We start from the raw sequence: 25,570 nt of genomic DNA on the forward strand, positions 1-25,570 counted from the left end.
CTAAGGCAAGGTCCAAGTTTCCTTTCCTGCCCTACTTCTGAGAGAATGGTCATTTTCTGCTGTCTTGTGGAGGTTAGAGAGGGGTGATGGAGGCAGTTCCATCGCCCCCTAGCTAAGGAGACTCCAAAGACTCAGGCTGCTGTTATTGGGCTGGAAGCAAAGGTTGTGGGGGCCCTGTCTGGCTCTGATTTTTATCAAGGTGGACCTGGTACTGGGTTTCAAATCTAAAATCTGGACTGAATTCCCCCTCCCTGTCCCAAGCAGTAGGTGAAGCATCTGTCTCTACAGTGCATTACTTGAAGCTAGAAGGACTAATGAGGTAACTCCTTCCTTTTTGCTTTCTTTAACGTGTCTTTCTTTATTATTGTACTGAAACTACATCCTGCTGTCTCTCTTCTGTCCTCTGCTGCTGTGAAGATGACTTGGTTTATGAATACCTGTTCAAATTGGGGTCTTTATAGAGAAATTATCATCAGAGTATACTACTTAGCTGCCATCTTGATCCACCCATCTTATGATGTCTTTATATCCAACAATTTTTCTAAACCTTCATGTTAATATCAATCTCTTATCTTAATCTTCATAATTGGTTCCTATTTATGCAATTCTATTATGACAGTCCTCTGTTTAATTTCCTATATCATATTATTTATTCAGTTTTATTTTCTTATCGCAGTAACATCTCCAAAACACTTATTCCTTTTGCTATGGCTATGAAATGAATGACCCCAAAGCTTAGACACATTTAAAAAACTTTTTTTAACCTCACAGATTCCTTGAGTTAGTAGTGATTGCTTATTTCTTTTCTACTGGAAGCATTAGCTAAAAATTCTTGACAGCTGGGAGTCACTTGATGCTTGAAGCCTGAAGCCATTTGGAATATTCTTGATTCATGTGTCTGGTGCCTTTGTTGAGATAACTCAAACATTGAGCTTAGCTGTAATGACTAGCTAGAGTGACTACACATGGTTTCACCATGTGACTTCAGCTATCTTATGGTATAGAAATCTCAGATAGTTGATATTCTCATAATAAAACTCAGATCCCAGAAAATAAGGCATAAATTATATCACTTTTTATATTGTCAACTCAGAAGTCATAGAGCATCACTTCTCCAAAGAGCTGTTCTCCAGAAGCAGTATACAAGACTAAAATCAATCCCAAAGGGACCTTTAGGGTGATGTAGGATTGTTACAAGAGCAAAAGTAATTTGTCTTTGAAATAAGATAACATCATCTGGAGCCTCATTATGAGTCCAGTATTTTCATCTAGATGCCTAGCACTCAGTAAAAAATAATCCTACTTAGAAAGATAAATGATGTGACTGAAATAGAAAGACAAAGAGAATATAGTAAAACAGCTATCAAAAAAAGAGAGACAGAAGACAATCAAAAGAATTTCAGTGTGCAAAAAGAATACAATTTCCATCATAGCAATCTAAAGCCAGCAAAAATATTCCTTAAAAACTAATGTGAGATAAATATATTTTAAGATAAATAAAAAATAAACTTTTTTTTTTACCAAAAGTCCCTCACTAATTGAAATACTAAGGGATGCATTTCAAGCAAAATAAAAAAAATACATAGGGGGAAGTTGACAGATGCAACAAGGAGTAAAGAACTGTGAAAATGAACAATGGCAGTCTATTGTAACCAATGAAATGTCTTCCTGGTTTAAAATCTAAATAGAATTAAAACGATGAGAAAATTTTAAAAGTATATATGTAATTAAAAGTACTCCCACAGAATATACTACAGACACAGATGTTTTCTTTAAGAAACAACTAATACTAATTTTTATCCATATTTTTCCTGATAATACAAAGTCAATAATATTTTCCAATAATTTCAAGGTCAGCTCAGTGTTCATTCCTGTGCTTGATGAGCACATTACAAGAAAAGAAATCATCATATCATTCTGATTCTTTAAAAATAAAATCAAAATAGTGTCAAACCAAATCCATCACTATATAAAAGTATTTTATTAATGGGTTAGGTATTATGACTGCTAAACATAATACTGCACCAATACCAAAACCAGGGAATGATTCCCATGACTTCCGACCATTGCATCTTGGTGTAAGAGTCACCAAGAAAAACAGAACTCAGTCAAGTAGTGCATGGGACAACACTTAACTAATGTTGAAGAGAGACCCATCAGCCTCAATAGGGTGAGTTGGACTCTGTCATGGCTAGCAGGTACCACTTTCCATCCTGTTTAGAGCAATTGGCTAATAATACCTTTCTTGTGCCTCAGAGTACAGACTCTGACTACCCTCCAAAAATGAAATACCTGAAAACTGAAGATATACCTGAGATCCACTAATGCAAACATTTAGCAGAACAAAGGAATAGTTATTGGGTTTCAAAGAGGGAAATATATTCTTCTATAAGGTAACAAGCCTGGCACAGACTGTAGGCTCTTTAACTTTTGGTAAAGAAAAGTCCTACTCCCAAGGTCCATTCTTATTGGCTGAGCATGAGTTGACAGGCTCCATGTGAGAGACTACCTCCCCCAAAATTAGGAATTCAAGGTTGATTCAACATTTGAAATGTGATCAGTGTAATTGGACTCACTAACTGAAGGAAGGAAAAAAATTACAGAATCATCTCAATAGATGGAGAAAAAAAAATTTGGTACATTCAACATCCTTCATTATTAAAAAAATAGCAGTTTGAACAGAAATAAAAGGATGTTTCTTTAATTTGATGAAATGTGTGTTAAAAATCCTAAAACAACCACTTTATAGTTAGTGATGAAATCTTTTTTCCTCTAAGTGTAAATGAAACATAAATACCTACCACATCAATAATGTGCTAGATATTCTAGAAGACATAATGATTGAAAAAGAATTTTAAATGTCATTCATTGTACATGATATACATGTACACAGAAAACACAAAAATGATTAAAACATTGAATAATTCCTGCAAAACAGCTCTTTGCAAGATAAATAAATTGAATGGAATTCCAGCATTTTGGAAAATGAGAAATTTTAAAATATACCATTAAAAAAACAAAAAAAATACTGAAGGGGAACAACAAAGTTGGAAGACTAGCACTTACTATAAAGCTACACTAATAAACACAGCATGATATTTGTGAAAGAATAAACACAGACGGCTGGCGCCACAGCTCACTTGGCTAATCCTCTGCCTGTGGCACTGGTACCCCCTTTTCTAATCCCGGTTGGGGCGCCAGGTTCTGTCCCGGTTGCTCCTCTTACAGTCCAGCTCTCTGCTGTGGCCTGGGAGTGCAGCGGAGGATGGCCTAAGTGCTTGGGCCCTGCACCCACATGGGAGACCAGGAGGAAGCGCCTGGCTCCTGGCTTCGGATCGGTGCAGCACGCCGGCTGTAGCAGCCATTTGGGGGGTGAACCAATGGAAGGAAGACCTTTCTCTCTGTCTCTCTCTCTCTCTCTCACTATCTAACTCTGCCTGTCAAAAAAAAAAAAAAAGAAAGAAAAGAAAAGAAAAGAAAAAAAGAATAAACACAGACAATTTGAATATAACAGAATAAGAAGAAACATGAGACCAGAAATAGTCACATACAAACAATAATCAATTGATCTTTAACAAAGGAGCAAAGTCAATAAAATGGGGAAAAGATCATCTTTTGAACAAACTGCCCTGGAACAAATGAACATCATAAGTAAATACAATTTTCATCATAGCAATCTAAAGCCAACAAAAATATTTCTTAAAAACTAATGTGAGATAAATATATTTTAAGATAAATAAAAAATAAACTTTTTTTTTACCAAAAGTCCCTCACTAATTGAAATACTAAGGGATGCATTTCAAGCAAAATAAAAAAAATACATAGGGGGAAGTTGACAGGTGCAACAAGGAGTAAAGAACTGTGAAAATGAACAATGGCAGTCTATTGTAACCAATGAAATGTCATCATAAATAAATAAATAGATAGATAAATCTAGACACAAGATTTAAGAACTGTCAAAAAAAAGTCAAAGAACTGACCATAAAATACAAATATATAAAACTGCTAGATGATAACATGGCAGAAAATCTGGATGACCCAGTGTTTGATAATGACTTTTCAGATACGATACGCAAAGCACAAGCCGTGAAAGAATGAATCAATAAGTTGAACATTACTAAAATTTAAAATTTCTAGTCTGCAAAAGACACTTTCAAGATAATAAAACAGAAACCATCAGCAGGGAGAAAATATTTGAAAAAGTCATATCTGATAAAGAACTTACCCAAAATATACAAAGAGCTCTTATAATTCAACAATAGGAAAACAAAAAAAATATAAAAAGTTGGGCTGAAGACTTTAAATGACTTCACTGAGGAAAATATCTAAAGGGTAAATAAGCATATGAAAAGTTGTCCCACATCTTAATTGTTTAGGGAAATGCAAATTAAAACAACAATATAGTACTACCATAAAACTATTAGGATTAACAAAATCTAGAACACTGGAGTGTGTTTTTGCCCTGGTAATTAGCTGGGATTCTGTATCAGAGTACCTGAGTTCACTCTCTGGTTCTAGCTCCTGTCTCCTGATTCCTGTTAATGCACACTCTAGGAGGCAATAGTGATGGTTCTAGAGATTGGGTTCCTGCCAACCATGTGGGAAACCAGGAATGAGTTCCCAACTCTTGGCTCTGTACCCTGGCCATTGCTGGCATTTAGAGGTGAACCAGCAGATGGGATCTTTCTCTCTCTCTCTCTCTCTTTCTGTGTGTGTGTGTATCTGTCTCTGTTTCTCACTACCTCTAAAATAAACTTTGAATATTGTGGAAAATAGAATTAAAAGATAAGTTTAAAATAACAACACTAGTGATACTAAAATCCAGAGCACTGACAGCACCGAATACTGGTGAGGATGTGTTGCAGCAAAAACTGTCATTCATTGCTGGTGGGAATGTAAAATGACCTAGACACTTTGGAAGACGGTTTGACAATTTCCTACAAAGCTAAACATACTCATACCATATAATCCAGCAATTATTCTGCTTGGTATTTACCCAAATGAGTTGAACACTTATGTCCACAGAAATCTGCATGTGAATTTATGTATTTTCATTAATAACTGCCAACACTTGGAAGCACACAATATTTTCTTCAGTATGTGAATGGATAAACTGATGCATCCAGAAATGGAATATTAGTCAGTGCTGAAAAGAAATGAGCTTTCAAGCCATCGAAAGATAAAGGAAGGAATATAAATCGACACTGTTAGACAAATGTGAAAAGGCTATATACTGTATGATGCTGACCATATGACATGCTGGAAAAGGGAAAGCTATAGATATAGTGGCTTCCAGGGGTCAAGAGAGTGGGAGTGCTGAAAAGGCAGAATACAGAGAACATTTAGAGTAGCAAAGCTACTGTATGTGAAACTAACAGTGGATGCAAGTCATTATCAGTTTATCCCGACCCATTGAAGTCTATAACATCAAGAATGAACTCTGATGTAAAGTATGGACTTAGAGTGATAATGACGTCAAAGTAAATTGCCAGTTTTAACAAATGTAAAACTGTGTTGAGGGATGATAATGAAAGGGGAAGCTATGCAAGTATGGGGTCAGGGAGGCATATGGGAAATCTCTGGACCTCTCACTCAATTTTACTATAAAACTAAAACTCCTCTTAAAGAGAAGAGTACACTTTTTGTATTTAAGAGATATATATGTGTGTGTACACATATATATGCTATCCACTTCAATATAATTTTTTAAATAATAGACTACTGAGACATACAACACTATGGATGAACCTTAGCAATATAATGTTTAGAGAAAATAGTAAGTTATAGAATATTACACAGATGGTTAATCCCTTTTTGTAATATTAAAAACACCCAAAATATTTCTTCAGAATACATTTCGATACAGTAAAGCTAAATAAAACAGGAACAAGAGATTTAGGATAGGTAACCGAGAAGAATGTAATGGCAGAAGGAGAATACATGATTAAGTGTCAAATTATCATCAGGGCCTAGATTTTGTTTGGAGTGTTTGGTTTATAGGTACTTATTATATTGTAAAAACGGATTTACTAAATATAGAGTTAAAAGTAGTCCATGTAAAAGATTGAATAGAGTATGTTATGGAAAATGATTATAATGAAGCCATTTTTGTGCACCTGAGATCCCAAAATTCTTAAATAATTTAAAATTAACTTATCATGAAAAATACTTGATACCATCTTCACATCTTTAACAAGATGTGAAAGAATATGTGTTTTCAAAATATTTAAAGATATCTGATCTAGAAGACTTTTTCCACCTTTTATGAATAGAATTTTTTCCAATACCTTATGAAAATTAGAATACAACATGTCTACTCATTCTCTTTTCTGCAAGTCTAGTAACCCTATAAAGAAAGGAAATTGATACAGAAGTATAATTACCCAAAACTATATAGGACATTAGTTTGGGTTAGTGTTGATAAGTAATACATATATACACATACACATACAGTAGTTTTGTGCTCAAATATACTGGGGAAAGTCTATATGTCAAGTTATCCTATTGAAAATATATATTATGAAAGTATATTAAAAGCTATGCTAAGTCCTGTAATAAAGACATGTGAAGACACGTTTAAGTTTGCTTAATCTCATGTTTTCCAAATTTACTTGGTCACAGAACAATTTTCTTTCCAGTAATATCCAATCAATATTCCATGTTCTGAACTAATTTAAGTAACACGGGATAACATAATATATTTTTATAGATTATTTTTAATAGATTATTTTTTTATTTTTTTAGTTTTTATTTTTGACAGGCAGAGTGGACAGTGAGAGAGACAGAGAGAAAGGTCTTCCTTTTGCCGTTGGTTCACCCTCCAATGGCCGCCGCGGCTGGCGCACTGCGGCCGGCGCACCGCGCTGATCCGATGGCAGGAGCTAGGAGCCAGGTGCTTTTCCTGGTCTCCCATGGGGTGCAGGGCCCAAGCACTTGGGCCATCCTCCACTGCACTCCTGGGCCACAGCAGAGAGCTGGCCTGGAAGAGGGGCAACCGGGACAGAATCCGGCGCCCCGACCGGGACTAGAACCCGGTGTGACGGTGCCACAAGGCGGAGGACTAGCCTAGTGAGCCACGGCGCCGGCCTTTGCATAATATATTTTTAGTGAACACATATTCAGTTTGAGTGATCACCATTTCCTTACCAACGTACTTTTTAATACAAAGGCACATCAAAAAGTTTGCTGGGAGGGCCTACACTGTGGCACAGCAGGTAAAGCTGCTGCCTGCAGTGCCAGCATCCCATATGGACACCGGTTGGAGGCCTGGCTGTTCCACTTCCGATCCAGCTCTCTGCTATGGCTTGGGAAAGCAGTAGAAGATGGTCCAAGTCCTTGAACCCCTGCACCTGTGCAGGAGACCTGGAAGACGTTCCTGGCTTTGGATCAGCATAGCTCTGGCTCTTGCAGCCAATCAGGGAGTGAACCAGTGGATGGAAGACCTCTCTCTCTCTCTCTCTCGCTCTCTCTCTTTCTCTGCCTCTCCTCTCTGTGTAACTCAGACTTTCAAATAAATAAATAAATAAATCTTTTTAAAAATATTTACTTATTTATTTTAAGGGGAGAGTGACAGAGTAAATGAGAAAGAGAGAGAGAGAGAGAGGGAAGATTTTCCACCTATTGGTTCACTCATCAAATGGCCTTAAGATCCAGGGCTGTGCCAGGATTAAACCAGGAGCCAGGAATTCCATCCAGGTCTCCCTGGTGGGTGGCAGGGGCCCAAGCATCCCCCACCTCTTTCCAAGGCATATTAGCAGAGAGCTGTATTGGAATGGATCTGTCAAGACTCAAACTGGTGCTCTGATATGGGATGCCAGCAATGCAGGAGGAAGCTTAGCTTGCTGTGCCTCTATTCTTAAGTTTGTAATAATGGTTCATCAGTTTAATATACCAATTTTCTCACTATTCTAAATTGTTCTCCTATGCCTCGTAGATGCTGAGAATTAGGACAAGAATATCATCTGTGACTATCAAGTCTGTAAGTATTTGAAACATGGTCATATACTACACATACTGTAAAGCACATGGATGCTATTGTTATGAAAAGACGCACAATAGAAAAGAATACTTATATTTCTGAATACAAAACTGGAAATAAATATTTTGCAGTACCTATTATGTGCCAAGCAATGTGTAAAGTAGGTATGTTCATTAATTCATTTAATTCTTCATAACAATCCACAAAAAAACTATTATTATCTCTGGCTTATGGTAACTAAAGCTGAGGCACCATACTTCAGTAACTTGCTCAAGGTCAGGTAACTAATAAAGAGACTAGCAATGTTTCTAAAATGGTTCATTTAATTCTATATATTTTTAATCACTGTGCTATACTGCCTCCCTGAGGACAAAGATCATATTTTATTTATTCCAAATTAATTCAGAATGTCTAGTATAGTAGTTGCTCAAAAAATATTCGCTGAATGAATGACTATAAATAAATGCATTTCACCTGAGCCTGAAAAGGAACGATCATGTATTCAAAGAGTTTATGTTCTCTAGGCAAAAAAAATCTCTATTTGTTTTGGAACTTTGAGTCCTATTTAATATTATGCTACACTTAGTCTATGGAATTCTATCTAAATACCATTAATGTCTTTCAATTGAATCCTTGAAATTCTGGAAAGAAAACAAAAGGAAACAGCTTAACAAACTTCCACATAACCTTGAATAAATGACTTGGGATGCGTGAGCTCTCCGTGAATAATTGCATGTAATGAGTACAGATGTTTTTGAAGGTTCAATTCTTATTTTCATCTAATGAGGCTCTGTTATTTCACTAGAGAGTAAAATATCATCTTAGAAATGGTAATTTCTAACTTAGGAGGAATTGTAGAAAATTTATTTCTAACTTTTTAATATCTCTCAGTTCACCATACTAAATCTCTAGGGGTTCATAATTGCATAAAGAAAAATGAATCCAAGTAAATAATTCTAATACAAGATCCTGATGAAAGCAATAAAGTAGACATAAGCAAGATACTATGGGAAGAGATTCAATAAGATGAGTTGGATCTGAAAAAGATCCATTCATCCATAAAGACAATTTGCTTGGCAGCTACCATGTGCTAGGCACTGTGCTCATGAGAGAGACACAGAGATTCGTTAAAACAAGATTCTAGGGTGGGCATTTGGCACATCGGTTAAGACACTGCTTGGGATGCCCGCATTCTGCAGAATGCCTGCATTTGTATCCTGGCTCTGCTTCCAATTCCAGCTTCCTACTAATGTGCAACCTGGGAGGCAGCAGGTGATGATAGCTCAAGTACTTAGGTCCCTGAGAGACAGGGAGACCCAAATTATGTTCTTGGCTTCTGGCTTCAGTCTGGCCCAGTTCTGACTATTGCAGGCATTTAAGAGTGAACCAGCAGATAGAATGACTCTCTGACTGTCTCTGTCTCACTTTCAAAAACAAACAAACAAATAATTAAAAAATTTCTATTCAGTTGTGTGTTTTTAAAATATCACCAAATAACCCTTATAGGAAATTATCCTAGAAAATATAAGAGTGATGGGGCTGGCGCCGTGGCTCACTTAGTTAATCCTCCGATGAACCCAGCACCGGCATCCAATATGGGTGCAGGGTTCTAGTCATGGTGGCTCCTCCTGCAGTCCAGCTCTCTGCTGTGGCCCGGGAAGGCAGTGGAGGATGGTCCATGTGCTTGGGTCCTGCACCTACATGGGAGACCAGGAAGAAGCACCTGGCTCCTGGCTTTGGATCGGCATAGCACCAGCCGTAGCCAACATTTGGGGAGTAAATCAATGGAAGGAAGACCTTCCTCTCTGTCTCTCTCTCACTGTCTATAACTCTACCTGTGAAATAAATTTAAAAAGAAAAGAAAATATGAGACTGCTTATTTCTCAAAGCTGAAAGTGAAAATTCTCTCTCATTGTACTTCAGTGCATATTTCTATTATTATCAGTGAGACTGAGCTTTGTGTATGCATGAGGAATTTATACTGCATTTTTTTGAACTGTGCATTCATGTCCTTTTTCTGTTTTTCTATTATGTTGTTTATTTTTCTCTTATCAATTTCTAGAACTTACTTATAAACTGGGAATAATAGTTCTTGTCTGTGATAACTACAAATATTTTTCAAGCTGGATGAGAAGCAAGAGGAGTCAAGACTTGAACCATGCTCTGATATAGAATCTGGGTGTCCCAGGGGACAGCTTAACCTACTTCACCACAATGCCTGTCCCTGGTCTGAATGTTTCACTAGTTTAAATGGCCTTTCCTATTTCTTGGTAATAATCAAATGAACCTTGCTTTTCTTTTTGTCTTTTTATAGCTTTTTTTCTTTCTGCATTTGTTTTTGTTTTCTGGATGTTATGACAACACATTTATGCCTATTCCCTCCTTTGATTTTTGCTGGAACATGCAACAGATTCCAGACATCATGTCAATTCACCTCTCAGTACCTGGGTGTACTTATCTAATTAATAGGACTTATTTTTCCACATAATCACCATGTCATTATTATACTTACCAAAATTAACAATAATTCCTTAATAGTACCTAATACCCAGATTAGGTTAAGTATTTCATGATTATCTTAAAGATGTTTTTTAATTTTATTCAAATATTTATTTATTTATTTGAAAGGCAGAATTACAGAGAAAGGAGAGACAGATAAAAGAGAGATCTTCCATCTGCTAGTTCACTCCCCAAATGGCTGCAATGGTGGGGCTGGAGCAGGTTTGAAGGCAGTAGCGTGGAACTCCATCCGGGTCTCCAACATGGGTACAGGAGCCCAAGCACTTGGGCCATCTTCCACTACTTCCCCAGGCTCATTTGCAGGGAGCTGGATGGGAAGCAGAGCAGCCAAGACTCAAAGCAGTGCTCATATGGAATGGCAGTGTCACAGGCAGCTGCTTAACCCACTGTATCACAATGCTGGCCCTCAAAGTTTTGTTCGTTTTTTTTTTTTTAACAAAAACATCTCTTAAATAGGAGAACAAAGTTCAAACAGCACATTTGGTTGTGTCTCTTAAGTTTGTTTTATTCTTCCTCCCTCTTCTTTTCTCCTTGTTACATATATAAATCTAAACAGCAGGCAGAGAGAAAAGTACAGAGTCACTCTGAAATTTAATGTAGAATCTTTTCAAATTCTTTGAGGGGCACAGAGAGAATTTACAGAAACAAATAACATTTCTCTTTTTCTAGCATATTTAATTTGATCAAGACACATGATTCATAAAAATAATTTGCTTTTGATAAATCTATGGCATTTATCTAGGATGTTTCAAATATTTCCTTGTGAACATTGTTATCGGTTCTCATTTTATATACTTATTGTTATATTTGAAATATTTTCTAAAAGGAGGACAAAATAAATTCAGTAATGTATCATAATTTGGGCACAGTATATACAATGACCCTGAAACTGTGTGGTTGGAGTGTAATGATCAAGGATTGGAATGACTTGAGATGAGTTACAAAAAGTAAAGCAGATGCCAAACCATGCAGGACTGCTAGGCATTAAAGGATTATTTTTAATACTGAGAACAAGTCAACGAAATGTTTTTTAAGTTTGCAGTTGTAATAACTTTCAACTCAGAAAAATTCTTAATATTTCTATATGTGATTAACTAGCTCACATGAGTATATACATGGGAATATAAGCTGTTTGGCTCTCATCCATCAATATATGAGGCAAAACTGAGTGCATTTTTAAAAAATATATATTTTTGTCAAGCCTAGAAACATGCCATTACATTTCTGTCCACATTTCCACCAACTCTTCATGTTTATGCATAACTAGAACTGACCTAATATCTGACATATAATTCAGAGTTCAAAAGTTTCTATTTAAAAAATACAAGTTATATTTGTGAAAAAACACAACTCCTGCAATCATATTTTCAAATTTTATTTCAGTGCCATTCATTTTCCTTCTTACCTAAGAGGCATGTTTCTCTGTGATGAAAGATGTAATTTCAGTGTCATTGGTTGACTCATTTATAAAATCCCATTTTCTCATATATAGATCTCCAAAGTGCATATTATCAACCACTTAATATTCATCAAATAAGATTTAAGGTAATTGCAATATGCAAATTGGATGTTAAAATAAAAACAGATTCTCCTGAGTCACAATAACAATGTGCCATTCATGTGACTGTTATATACATTTTTCCAGGTTCATTTCCATTTCTCAAAACCAGCCTTCTTAGAAGGCAACGTATTGAAACACAAAGAGCATGAGGATTGAAATCAATCAGAAGAGTACCACAAACTGCAGTTTTGTTGTATACTTCAGAGGGTCATAGTCTCTCTGAGCCTCAGTAGTGTTCATCTACAAAATGGTAATAATATTACTTAACATGCAAGATTGCAATGAGGATTGAGTGAGGTAGATTATATAAAGTATTTGGCACATAGCAACTACTTAGTATCTATGATATTTTATTATGGTATTTAATAATTTGAGAGATTTGATAAAGAGATTTGAGATGTATTAGGATTTTTCAGCATATATTACTAGTTAGCTGATAACCTTTCATTGATAATTGACATATTTGATCAATGATATGTCTTGTTGATAATCTCTCATTGATAGTATTTGGGAGATCATTAAATTTATTATTTTTTAAGATTTATTTTTAAAAAGGTTTATTTCTTTTTTAAACTCAGAGTCACAGGGAGAGAGAGACGGGGGGGGGGGGAGAGAGAGAGAGAGAGAGAGAGAGAGAAATCTTCCATTTGCTGGTTCATTCCCCAGATGGCTATAAGAGCCATCACTGGGCCAGAAGAAAGCCAGGAGCCAGGAGCTTTTCTGGGTCTCCCAAGCGGGTACAGGGGCCAAAGCACTTGGGCCATCTTCCTCTGCCTTCTCGGGCCATTAGAAGAGAGCTGGATCAGAAATGGAGCATCTGGGACATGAACCAGCACCCACATGGGAAGCCAGCATCGCAGGTGCAGCTTTACCCACTACACCACTACGCTGGCCCCTGATTTATTCTTTATGCCCTCAGTGCTTCCACTTATAATTTTGTAAATTAAGCAATTAACATTACTAGACAAAGTGAGTATGCCTAATTTTGCTTCATTTTCTTAATATATTCAGTTCATTTTCTGTTTTACATTTATTTACATTCTTACTAGAAAAGTAATATAAGCATAAGTGATTTTCATTTCCCAGGCAGCATGATATGGGATGTAAAATAGATTTATGCTAACAATTATCAAATAATATTTCTATCTGAATCAATTTGCTTTTTAAAAAACTCTAGTCAGGACAGGTGTTATGGTGCAGTGGGTTTAGCTGCTGCTTGGGAGGTCTGCATCTCATATCAGAGTGCCAGTTTAAGTCCCAGCTGCTCCTCTTCCTATCCAACTTCCTGTTATTGTGTCTGGGAAAGCAGTGGTGGATGGCCCAAGTGCTTGGAGCCCTGCCACCTGTGTGGGAGACCCAGATAGAGTTCCTGGCTCATAACTTCCACAGGGCCCAGAACTAGCTGTTGAGTGCATTTGGGGAGTGAACCAGTGGATGAAAGACCCTCCAGTCTACACACACACACACACACACATATGAATGAGCTGGGTCAGTGACTAATCAATTGAGTGCTATTTACTGATGCTGAAATTGGAATCACCTTTTCTAATGGGGCTGGTCCATTGTCTTGGAACTTACCCCTTAGGAGGAATTCTTTTCCATGATGTCCTTTGGCCCTCAGGTAACTAGGCTCAGAGAATTGCTTTCCCACCAGTTCTCCAAATACACCCAGACGTGTTAAAAACCTAAATGGAACACAGCTTGGGTGCATATTAAAATTTTCTCTTCATTGTAAAAACTTTGTAGTAAATGTCATATTGTGTATCTTCACTCTGGAATCAATTCTTGTAAAAATGGGAAAATAAGCAATCCTTTATCTGGGCCTTCTAAACTTGGTTCATAGGCTCAGATTCTCATATAACGAATAGCCCTTTTATGACATCCTCCACTGGCATATCCAGGGTGATAGAATATAACTAGACTATGATCCAGATTAGAAGTTACTCTGGTATGAATTTGCCACCTTTTCCAAGATGAACATTTTCCCTTTAGTTCCTGATCCACCTTAACCTAGACAAGTAGGACTCTGGGATTGCATTTTGTTCTGGAACTCCCTGAGGCCTCTGTCAAGGAGCCATATGGTGAAAAACCACTGTCCATTAGTTAATTATATGGACACAGGTAGGCAGATGCTATGTATTATAATTATAGCCATTCTAGCCTCATCTTCTGGCCCATTCTTTACACTCATTTCTGTTTCCCATGAAAATCAGACATAGTGGACTTTAAACTTTTCTTAAGCAAAGGACAGCCTCTTCCTCCAGCCTTAGTGCTCAAGCACTGGACTCACAGACATAGGAGAAGTATTTCCCCCAATTTAATTGTAATCAATAGATCATATTTGTATACCTGCATATTAGTGCCACACCATTTTCAGTAAGCTCCTTTTACACAGACCTCAAATGTTAGCTCCACTTGATGGGGTGCAAATGTGCAGCTGTTATGCATTTTATACTAGATGGAGAGGCCCAAAGTCTCCAAAAATCTACAATGATGTTGATTACTTCATCTTGAAGTCTCTGGTGTTACCCTTGAACACTGACAGAACTGGGTTGGATCACAGAGGTATCTCACCTGGGGAAGTTCCTGTAATTTTTCACTGCATTTAGCTACATGAGAGGTAAAGCTTATTGAATCTGTTTTCATCAGCCACCCAAAATTATGGCTCTTCAGTCAGAGCTTCCATAAAATAAAATGCCCAAAAAGGAAGGTCAGAGAGCTTTGGACACATGCTAAGAATATAGCGTGTTGGCTCCATTAAACATTTTATTCTGTTCTCACTCATCGTTTTCTAGCATTCTTGGTAAAACCAAATAGAAACTTTTAAACAATGATTATCATGAGAGTCGTGACGGAAATGGTTTTGGATTTTTGTGTATTAATCATCTGGAATGTCATTGCATAACAGCCCATATATATTGTTCACATGGAATAGTTTGCATAATAAGCTCTAAAGACAGAAACATTTCTTTTTAAAATATAGACAATTGTGATGAGAGCCCTTTAATTTTAGGCATGATGGGTGAAAGATTTGTTTTCCAGGAGTCTGCTCCCACGAGTTCTGCTATCTGGTTTTACAAACAAGAAGTCTTTGTTCATTAACTCTATGGGCTTGCCATTAAGGATTGTTTCCTGATAGACTGCCAAATTTGGAGGTCTTTTGCAGTATGCAGAAGTTTCACAGTGGATTTAATGTCTTCAATTGCCCTTGACAAATAAAACAAAAGAAAATCGAACTCCAAATTAGTTCCAAAGTTGTTTTTTTTTTTTTTTTTTGTCTTCTACTAGTCAGTCATTGCTTAAGGCTTTCACACATACATGCTGATATCATCTGGGAAAAATCGAATGTGCAAAAAGAAATCAGATGTTTCTATTTCTATCATATAGACCAGGGCAAAACTTGACAAAATAACTGACTTACTACTTCCAAATAATATAAATCCTAAAGTAAAATCTTAGTCAAACTGGAGGAATATTTCTTTTTTTTAAGATTCATTATTTGAAAGGCCTAGTTAGAGAGAGAGAGAGAGAGAGAGAGAGAGAGAGGTCTTCTAATTGCTGGTTCACTCCCCAAATGGCTACAAAAACAGCCAGGCCTGGGTCAAGCTGAAGCCAGGAGCCAAGAGCTACTTCTAGGTCTCCCACGTGGGTGCAGGGACCCAAACACTTGGACCACTTTCTGCTTCTTTCTCAGGAGCATTAGCAGGGAGCTGGATCTGAAGTGGAGCAGCCAGAACTCACACTGGTGCCCATATGGGATGCTGGCACTGCAGGTGGCAGCTTAACCTGCTAAACCACAGTACTGGCCCCTTGAGAGATTATTTTTCAAACTGCATATCACAGCCCATTAAATTGCTAAATCCACTCCGTAGGCCACAAACAGTATTAAAAAATAATGAAGTATAATAGTATAGAATAAGAAATATAAGAACATGTATCATTTAGAAAAATAATTATTTATGAAGATTTTCTCTGTTATTTATTTGTGTGTATGCATGTATGGTCTATAAAGAGCCATAAAAATGTATTTCACCTGTAGACAGTAGTAAACAAAACCAAACATTTGAAGTCCACTATCAGAATAGCCACCAATCCCAAATGCGTGGAAGGCCTTTTTCTCTTAGCTTGACGTCCTCTATATCTGTTTACTGAAGTTGAGGTTGCAAGGGTTTATACAGGACATCACAGCCTACAGCTACTACAGAGACAATGTGTAGGTAGGGCTACATTTTCAAACAGTCTTGCCTTCCCAGAGTACTCTGGAAATTCCAAATAGACCTAATTTCCTGCTTGGGGATAATGTCTTTTCCTTATTTCTGCAATGCATGACATGACATATGCATGTCTTTGTTGCTAATTTTAACTCTGTAGCACAGATCCAAGATTTGCAGGTATCATCATCACCCACTTATTTCCAGTAACATCTAATCTGAAGGTGATATTAAGCCCTCTCTCTCTCTCTCTCTCTCTCTCTCTCTTTTTTTTTATTTGACAGGTAGAGTTATTGACAGTGAGAGAGAGAGACAGAGAGAAAGATCTTCCCTCCGTTGGTTCACCTCCCAAATGGACACTTTGGCCAGAGCTATGCTGATCTGAAGCCAGGAGCCAGGTGCTTCCTCCTGGTGTCCCACGTGGGTGCAGGGGCCCAAGCACTTGAGCCATCCTCCACTGCCTTCCCGGGCCACAGCAGAGAGCTGGACTAGAACCAGCACCCATATGGTATGCCAGCACCGCAGGCAAAAGATTAACCAAGTGAGCCACGGTGCCGGCCCCAAGTCCTCTCTCTAAAACAAATGGTTAGAGATAGTGTAGACCAAGGCAGGAGGTGGTATTCTGTGAGTGCCAGATATGGTTCAGAAATGGGCATTTTGGATGTTGTTGGTCATGTAGGTGGACTGGTGAGCCCAAGAATGTATGAATCCTTCTCTCAATCTCTCTGTCTACTTTGCATGAGCCCCACTTGAATAGCACCTCCACAGAACCAGTCCTTTTCTATAGATATTTTCAAAGTGTCTGTACTCAGGTGACTTGGGACTTTAAATAGCCAGCATCCATGTTCTTCAACTGCTCTGACAAAGGTAGTGCTGAATTTAAGATTACCAGTATGTCTAAGGTACTTCATATAACCCACTTCCTTTCCATTAGGAGTTAAGAGGCAGCAGACACTTATTCTAAATTATCCTTATAAATTAATATAGCAATTTTTTCTTAATCAGTCATTGGAATTTTGTGATTCATGTTGTACAAACAGAGTGATTTACTAGCTTTCTAATAAGCCATGTTGGAAATCTTGTATCTGGTCATAGCATTTGTGATTATGATAATCCATGTCCATGAAAAATTTTCCAGATCTTTTTCACATTGCCACATTAGGGTGTGTGTGTATATATATATATATATATATACACACACACATTATATATATATATATATATACATTTAGATATAGTCATAATCCCATTAATCAATCATCTGTTAGTATAATTTCTACAATCATCAATCTCTGACAAACCAATCTCCTAGGTCAATAGCTGTTATCTGGGGGGCAGTTTTCCCAGTCAAGGAACATTTTGCAATGTCTGAAAACATTTTTTGTTATCATGACTGGGATGATGGTGCTATCGCACCTAGTGGGTAGAGGCCAAGGACATTGCTAAACATCATGCAATGCACCAGACAGTCTCCATCTTCCTCCCAAACACATAAAGAACTTTGTTCAAAATGTCAATGATGCCAATGTTGAAAAATTCTGTTCTAATCCTGGCATTTGATCCTTTTATACATGCCTCTATTTATATAAGACTGATTCCATGGGCTTCATCCTGATCTTCCTTCTCAACCTCTTACTCTTCTTCTCAGAACTTGAAGAGAACTCACCTCAAGTTAACCTAGACCTTAAGTTTGGAATTTTCTAGGGTGATACCCAAAAAGAAAAAAGAAAGATTGAATTTTTTGTTTCTCATTGTATCCAACTTCTGGTAAGCTAACATGTACAAGTAAAGCGAGTTTTTGTTAAGGATGCAACATCAATATGCTGCTTGAAATAATATTCTGGGGCTTCAAAAGGCTAAAATTAGTCTCAATCAATGTTATATACACAACAGGGTTGATTCAGTTCATTTCAATGGCTGATAGAGGGGAAATATAATGGGTTCAATTTTAAACATGATTAGTTCAAGGTCCCTGTGAGTCATTTAAGCAGAGATGTCAAGTAGATAATTGAATATATGGAATTGAAGGCAGAAATAGAAATGTGGGTATCATCAACTTACAGATGGTGATTGAAACCATGAGAGTGGATAGTCACAGCTCAGGAAAAAAATATACATTTAAAAGAGCAAGTCATCTATACTGAACTCTTAGGTAATTCCAATGCTTGATGTCAGATAAATGGTCAATCCAAAGCCAATGTTCTTTCCAGTATACCAGGCTGTCTTTAGGCCAGAATGTGAATTTCATTAATCATTCAATAAAATTTTATATTAAGCCCCTGTTATACTCCAGATGCTATTGTAAGCACTTGGGACACATCAGTAAAAAGAAACTGACAAAAATCCTAGACTTTAGGAAACTTACAGTTTAATCAGTTTCTTTAAAATGAAACAGGGGAACACTTCAAAAGTTTAGCTGGTAGAGTAGAGGAGTATAGAGTTATAATGAAATGGGTTCTGGAGGTCTTCCCTATAATCAAGGCTCTGGCTTTCTGAGAACCTCAATCTCTCCTCCTCAATGTTGGAAAGAAACCCCGAATTCCATCTTATTCTCCCTCTCCTCCCACTCTAGCTTCTTTGGTGCTGCATATGACTTCAGCTTATCCACAAATTTGCCAATTACTTTGAACTAGTAAGATAGATAATAAAGTAATCCAGAAATTAGAGAAGTATTGACCTTGTGTGAAAGCAAGGAGAAAGAATGTCACACAAAAAGGAATGAGAAGCATTCATAATGAAATAAATAATGTTACGGACCCAAGTTAAGATAAATGCACAAAGAAATCTCAGTTCCAAGATTGACAACATATAACAAAGATAGAGAAACATAGTTATACAGTATTGCAGAAAGTAAGGGTAAATGAGTGGCTGTAGTTTGAAAATGTCAACCTGTATTAAGAACGGAAGAATTAGAGGAAAGGGAGGTAAACTCACATGGTCATCTTTCTGATTATGTACATACTTGTTATCTTTTTTTCCTCCCATCAGGCAACAAATTGATGTGAGTCAGACGAGATAATAAATGCATTGAATGAAACTTTGGTGATAAAACTTTAGACTCTCAGCATTTCTGAAATAGCCCTGTTATTTGAGAGGAAAGGGATCACAGATGGAAAAAGCCTAGTAACACTTAAAGACAGCTTTTCTGCTGTTCCTTAAAATAGCATTGATTGTGTTTGCCCTCTATTTGATTTTGTGCATTTCTGACATTTTATACCAACCCAATGACCTAATTTTTAAACAAATATGAAACTCCAGAGTCATATGTTGTAACCCAAGAACACATGTAAAATAATCTCAGTTCCCAGTGATTTTCTTAGTTCTCTGTGATGCCCCTGGCTGTTGAGAATTGGAAGCCTACACAATATCCTGTCTCAGGTCTCAGGAGGATATTAGTGTACCAATCACTGAATCTCAAGTGGAGATTTCAGAAGAATCTCCAGGGTTTGGAATTTTTTCAAACTACACACTTCCTTTTTCAATTCCCCTGTAGAGTTTGATATATACCTTCTGCCCTTACATTAAAAGTCACTGCTACAGTGAGCTACTGATACTTATGAGATATGTTAGGAAGATCAAAAGATTGAAGAAGACTGACTTGTTTGATGGTCTTAATATATTCCAGAGCTATATCTCTCTGAGAAACTCCTAGCCCAAGCAGCAATGAGTTTTCCATAACAATGCTATTTCCAGACTAAAACAAACAGATTTTGTGATGCTGGCATTCCGTATCAGAGTGCCAGTTTGAGTCCTGGCTGCTCTGCTTCTGATTCAGTTCTATGCTAATGTGCCTGGGAAAGCAGCAGAAGATGGCACAGTCATTTGAGTCCCTGCCACCCATGTGGGAGACCTGGATGGAATTTTGGGTTTCTGGCTTCAGCCTTGTCCAGCCCCAGCTGCTGTCGCCATTTGAGGAGTAAACTAGCGGATGCAAGCTTGCTAGATTGTTCTCTCTCTCTCTCTGCTTTTCAAATAAATAAGCAAATCTTTTAAAAATACAAGAAACTTTAAAAGTTATCAAAAGTTTATCAATAAGGGGGCAAATGTTTGGTACAGTGGTTAGTTAACACAAGATATGAGACTTCTGCATCCCATATCTGAGTGACTGGGTTCAAGTTCCACTTCTACTCCCACTTCCATTTCCAGCTCCCTGCTAATGCACACCCTGGGAGGCAACAGTGATGGCTCAAATGCTTGGATCCCTGCCATCCATGAGGGAGACTCAACATGAGTTTCCATCCTCTAGCTTCCACCTGGCCCAACTGTGGCTGCTGTAGGCATTTGAGGAGTGAGCCAGTGTATGGAAGTTCTCTCTGTGTCTCTCTTTCTCTTTTTTCTCTCCCTGCCTTTCAAATAAATAAAATAAATAATTAAATAATTTTTAAGATTTATTTATTTATTTCAAGACAGAGAGACAGAGAAACCGAGACAGAAAGAACAAAATCTAGCAAGCCTGTGCATGAGAGAGACCTTCCATCCGCAGCTTCATTCCTCAAATGTCTTACAACTGCTGGGACTGTGCCAGGCCTAAGCCAGTAGCCAGAAACTCCATCTGGATCTCCCATGTTGGCATGAGCTCAAGTACTTGGACCATCCTCAGTGCTTCTCCCAGGCACCTTAGCATGAAGCTGGATCCAAAGCAGAGTAGCTGGGACTCTAGCTAGTATTCTAATATGGGATGTCAGCATTCTAGCCAACTACTCAACCTACTGAGCAAAAATGACACCCCCAATAAAAAACTCTAGAGATAGCCAAACTATCTAGTAGAACATTCTACCTATCTGACTAGACCTGATTTAGGAATGAAGAGTGCTGGCTATCAAGTACTATTCCGGTTACCATTGCTATGTAACAAACGACCCAAACTTAGTGGCATACAACAGCTGATTTTTTAAAATTCTCAAATATTCTAAATTAGGGTTAGGAATTTGGGAAGACGTAGTAAGGACAGATTGTTGACGTTCCAGTGTCTGAGGCCTCAGCTTGGGAAGACTCAAAACTGAAGGTTAACACAATCTGAAGCCTCAGTGACTCCCATATCTGGCAGCTGATGCTCTCAGCTATGAGCTATGATGTCAGCTTGGGCTATATGCTGGAACACCTACATAGGACTTTTTATTTTTTTAAACTTTTATTTAATGAATATAAATTTCCAAAATACAGCTTATGGATTACAATGGCTCCCCCCCCCCCATAACTTCGCTCCCACCTGCAACCCTCCCATCTCCCACTCCCTCTCCCCTTCCATTCGCATCAAGATTCATTTTCAATTCTCTTTGTATACAGAAGATCAATTTAGCATATATTAAGTAAAGCTTTCAACAGTTTGCACCCACACAAAAACACAAAGTGAAAAATACTGTTTGAGTACTAGTTATAGCATTAAATCACAATGTACAGCACATTAAGGACAGAGATCCCACATGAGGAGTAAGTGCACAATGACTCCTGTTGTTGACTTAACAAATTGACACTCTTGTTTATGGCATCAGTAATCACCCTAGGTTCTTGTCATGAGTTGCCAAGGCTATGGAGGCCTTTTAAGTTTGCCAACTCTGCTCTTATTTAGACAAGGTCATAGTCAAAGTGGAAGTTCTCTCCTCCCTTCAGAGAAAGGTACCTGCTTCCTTGATGACCTGTTCTTTCCACTGGGATCTCACTCGCAGAGATCTTTCATTTAGGTCATTTTTTTTTTTTTGCCAGAGTGTCTTGGCTTTCCATTCCTGAAATACTCTCATGGGCTTTACAGCCAGATCCTAATGCCTTAAGGGCTGATTCTGAGGCCAGAGTGCTGTTTAGGACATCTGCCATTCTAATACATATGACTTTTTAAAAAATGATTTATTTATTTATTTGTTTATTTGAAAGGTATAGCAGAGAAAGGGACACACACACATACACACACAGATCTTCTACCCACTGATTCACTCTCAAAATGAACAGCCATGTCTGGACCAGCCAAAGCTAGGAGCCTGTAACTACATCCTGGTCTCCCACACGGGTAGCAAGGGCCCACATGCTTAAGCCATCTTCTGCTGTATTCCCTGTCACATAAGCAGGGAACTGGATCAGAAGCAGAGCAGCCAGGAACCTGCACTCTGATATGGAATACTGGCATCGCAAATGATGGCTTAACTTGCTGTGCCACGATTCTGGTCCCTCCCTGTGACTTCTTAATGTAAGTGTTTGGACTCCATTACAGTATGGCAATTGAGTTCCAAGAGCAAGTGTCCAAAGAGTCACAAAGTGGAAGCTCTATCACCTTTTATGTCCTAACCTTGGAACTCACACATCATCACTTATGCCATAGGTACAATTCCATTTAGAGCGAATGGACAAGAATGTACATGCCACTTCTTGATGGAAGAAATGTCAAATCCACATTTTAAGAAGAGCATGTAGAATTGGAGATATTGTAGTCATCTTCAGGAAATACAGTCTCCTACAATCTGCCTACTGGCTTCTGTGATTATCCCTCCCACACGCAAAATGCAGTGATTCTCTCCTTTAAGACTCTTAAGTCTAATGGCATTTATGACAGCAGTTCAACTACCAGATCTCATTGTCTAAATTGAGTCTGTATGCCAATGAAGTTTCTAACATTTGATTCTTTAGGTACAGTTCCTTGAGCAACTCTTGAACTGAAGACACACAAACTGAAGTTCTAAGTTATCTGCTCCATACATCTAACATAAAATTATGGGAACAGTCCTAGAATAAGTGCTATGAATCCTTCCATAGAAAGGGGGTAGGGAATGAAAAGAATATAACAGTCAACTCCAAAATCTAGCTGGATGTGGGGAGCAACCGGACTAGACTGAGTTACTGGAATTAAGACTTATTCTATGCATCTGCTCTCCCACAATATGGCGCTGGGAGAGAAGTAAACAGCTTCCGCACAGCTGCCTCCAGTTCAACTAATAAACTGTAGGACTTGCTATTGATTGGAGGAGAGCAGCGTACTCGGCGTGTGGGCAGCCGAGTTAGGATTGGCGGAGGAGGACTATAAAGGAGGAGAGAGACGGCATGCACCAGGAACATCTATGGGGAACATCTAAGGGGAACATCTATCTGAAGGAACACCTGTGCAGCCCCCGAGAAAGCCGGCCGGCGGTGTGCCGCTCCCCTGCGGAAGTGGGGAATGTGGCCAGGGGGAACTGCCCTTCCACGGAGGTGGAAGGGATAGTAGCCAACCCGGGAAGAACCAGCAGCAAACCCGGGGAGGGCCGAGCAGACGAAAGAACAGCGCAGGGTCCTGTGTCATTCCTCCACGAAGAGGGGGAGCGACAGCTGGACCCACATTGCATTTACTTTTTTTCTATTCTATTGCTTGGAATTTACTCAATGTCATTCCCCTCCCTGTCTCAAATTTCTTGGATTCACCCTCTGAATCATGTTCGTAGTTGAGTAGTTTTTCAGCATACTTCCTCCTATAGTAATTTGGGAGTACAGAGCACTCCATTTTGTACTATCTCCTCCCTTACAGTCAAACTTGCTAAAAAATTCTTGAAAAACCTTGTGGGATTTCTGTGTATCAATTTATAACCCACTCCATTTGAAAAAAGCCATACCAAAGACATTTCTATACTTTTCTCTAGCTTGGGCTCCGTGGGTAACTGTTGTGTGATCACTCCCTTAAACTTCTTAGGGCCCCATTGTTTAGCAAAAAAAGATCTGTAAGTTACATCCTTAAGATCCTTAGAAGGACTTTTGTCTATCTGAAAGGTTCTAGGAGGAACTGGCTCACATCTTTTTTGATGTTTTAACAAAAGATCTTACAATCCCAAACTGGTTTTGATCTTTGGCCTAAAGCCCTTTTTGGCTTGAGAATCACTGTCTGGAGAGGTTAGTACAGAGAAACTCTTATTTTCAAGTCCTGAATTCTTTAGCTCATATCTCTCCTTTCACATTTTATTACATGCAGTGCAAAGAAGCCAGGTGACACTTTTAATATTTTACCTATATATCTCTATAACTAGATCATCAAAATACCATATTTTCCGTGTTATCACAGAAGGCTGTTGTTGATTTTTGCTACTATACAAGAAATTGCTTACTTCCTGCTTCTAATTTTCCTTATTTTCTTTAAGCCCTCATCAACAGCCCCTTCAAGATCCTGTAAGTTTTTTTTTTTTCTTGATGTGATAAGCTGCAAGCTTTTTCTACTGCTCTCTTCAAGCCCCCTTCATCTTCCACCTATGGGCTGGCCTCACAGCCAATGATACACATTTTCAGGTTTTGTTATAGTGACACTCTATTTACAGATGGCAAATTCTATTCCAGTTAACTGCTGATGAGTAACAAGTCATCCCAAATTACAGGCACAAAACAACCATTTTGTTACACTCAGATTCTATAGGTCAAAAATTTAGAAAGGACACATCAAGATTGTCTCATTGTTCCAAAATGTCTTAGTTAACTCACCCAACAATATTCCAAGACTAGAGATTAGGACAGTTTGAAAGCTTATTCATTCATATGCTTAGCCATTGGTGCTAGCCATTTCTTGGGGCCTTGGTTTGGGCCCTTAGCCAGAACTACATTTAGCTTGCCCATGTGGCTGTTTGGAGACTTGTTTTTATTTAGAGAGATCAATCTGAGGGTACCTATCATCATGTGCCCAAGGGATCAGTCATCACAACTTGGAATAATCATATTAAATAGAAAAAAATGCCTTTTTCATGTTTAATGCAATTGGAACTATTATTGTGGCAGTTGAAATTCAAAACATGCATGCATTGGGTAGCCATAACCTAGGAATGGCTACATTGTCATGCAATCCTGGACAAGACAATATGGGATAATAGAGGGCACTTAATCCCAAGAGATCCTCTACATAGGAAATGCTATAGCCATCCACAGGAAGTTGAAAATAACTCAAATCATTAGATATGAACAAATAGCAGATGGTTACATGTAACCTTGCAAAAGGCACACTTTGAAGGACATGAAGTCGTAGACTGAACTGGAAACCCACTCTATGGAACGACTGATTGCAAATGTCAGCCGAAAAAGTCTTCAAACACACTATTTGCTTTTGGATATTACCACATAACCACTTAAGACATTTATAGTGCATTGTCTGGGATTCCTATTGATCTTTTATGTGGAATGATGCCCTTCAATATACTAGAAATATTCCTGAATCAAGGAATACCAAAGTCCTAAAGCTGTTAAGGTGTCCTTACCAAAGTTGATAGAGGATTAAGAATTGAAATCATATTTTAAATATAACTTTAAATGAATCTTGTCCACCTACTAGTGTATCAGAAGCTTTTTCCCAAAATTGTATTATCTAAC

The 25,570-nt window shown here is 38.0% G+C and overlaps 1 protein-coding gene across 4 annotated transcripts in view; it reads left to right on the forward strand.

Annotated features, from left to right (window-relative positions):
* HMGN5 (high mobility group nucleosome binding domain 5) overlaps positions 1–25,570 on the forward strand; it is a 68,508-nt gene that overhangs the window by 13,679 nt on the left and 29,259 nt on the right. For 2 of the 4 annotated variants that reach the window (XM_008272973.4, XM_051827380.2), the window contains exon 2: positions 7,934–7,978. The exons of the other annotated variants lie outside the window; for them this stretch is intronic. The gene's annotated coding sequence lies outside the window, so the exon portion shown is untranslated. The remainder of the gene's footprint in view (positions 1–7,933; positions 7,979–25,570) is intronic. 4 annotated transcript variants of the gene reach the window in all.

Source organism: Oryctolagus cuniculus, chromosome X (genome assembly GCF_964237555.1).
Source record: "Oryctolagus cuniculus chromosome X, mOryCun1.1, whole genome shotgun sequence".
NCBI lineage: Eukaryota > Metazoa > Chordata > Mammalia > Lagomorpha > Leporidae > Oryctolagus > Oryctolagus cuniculus.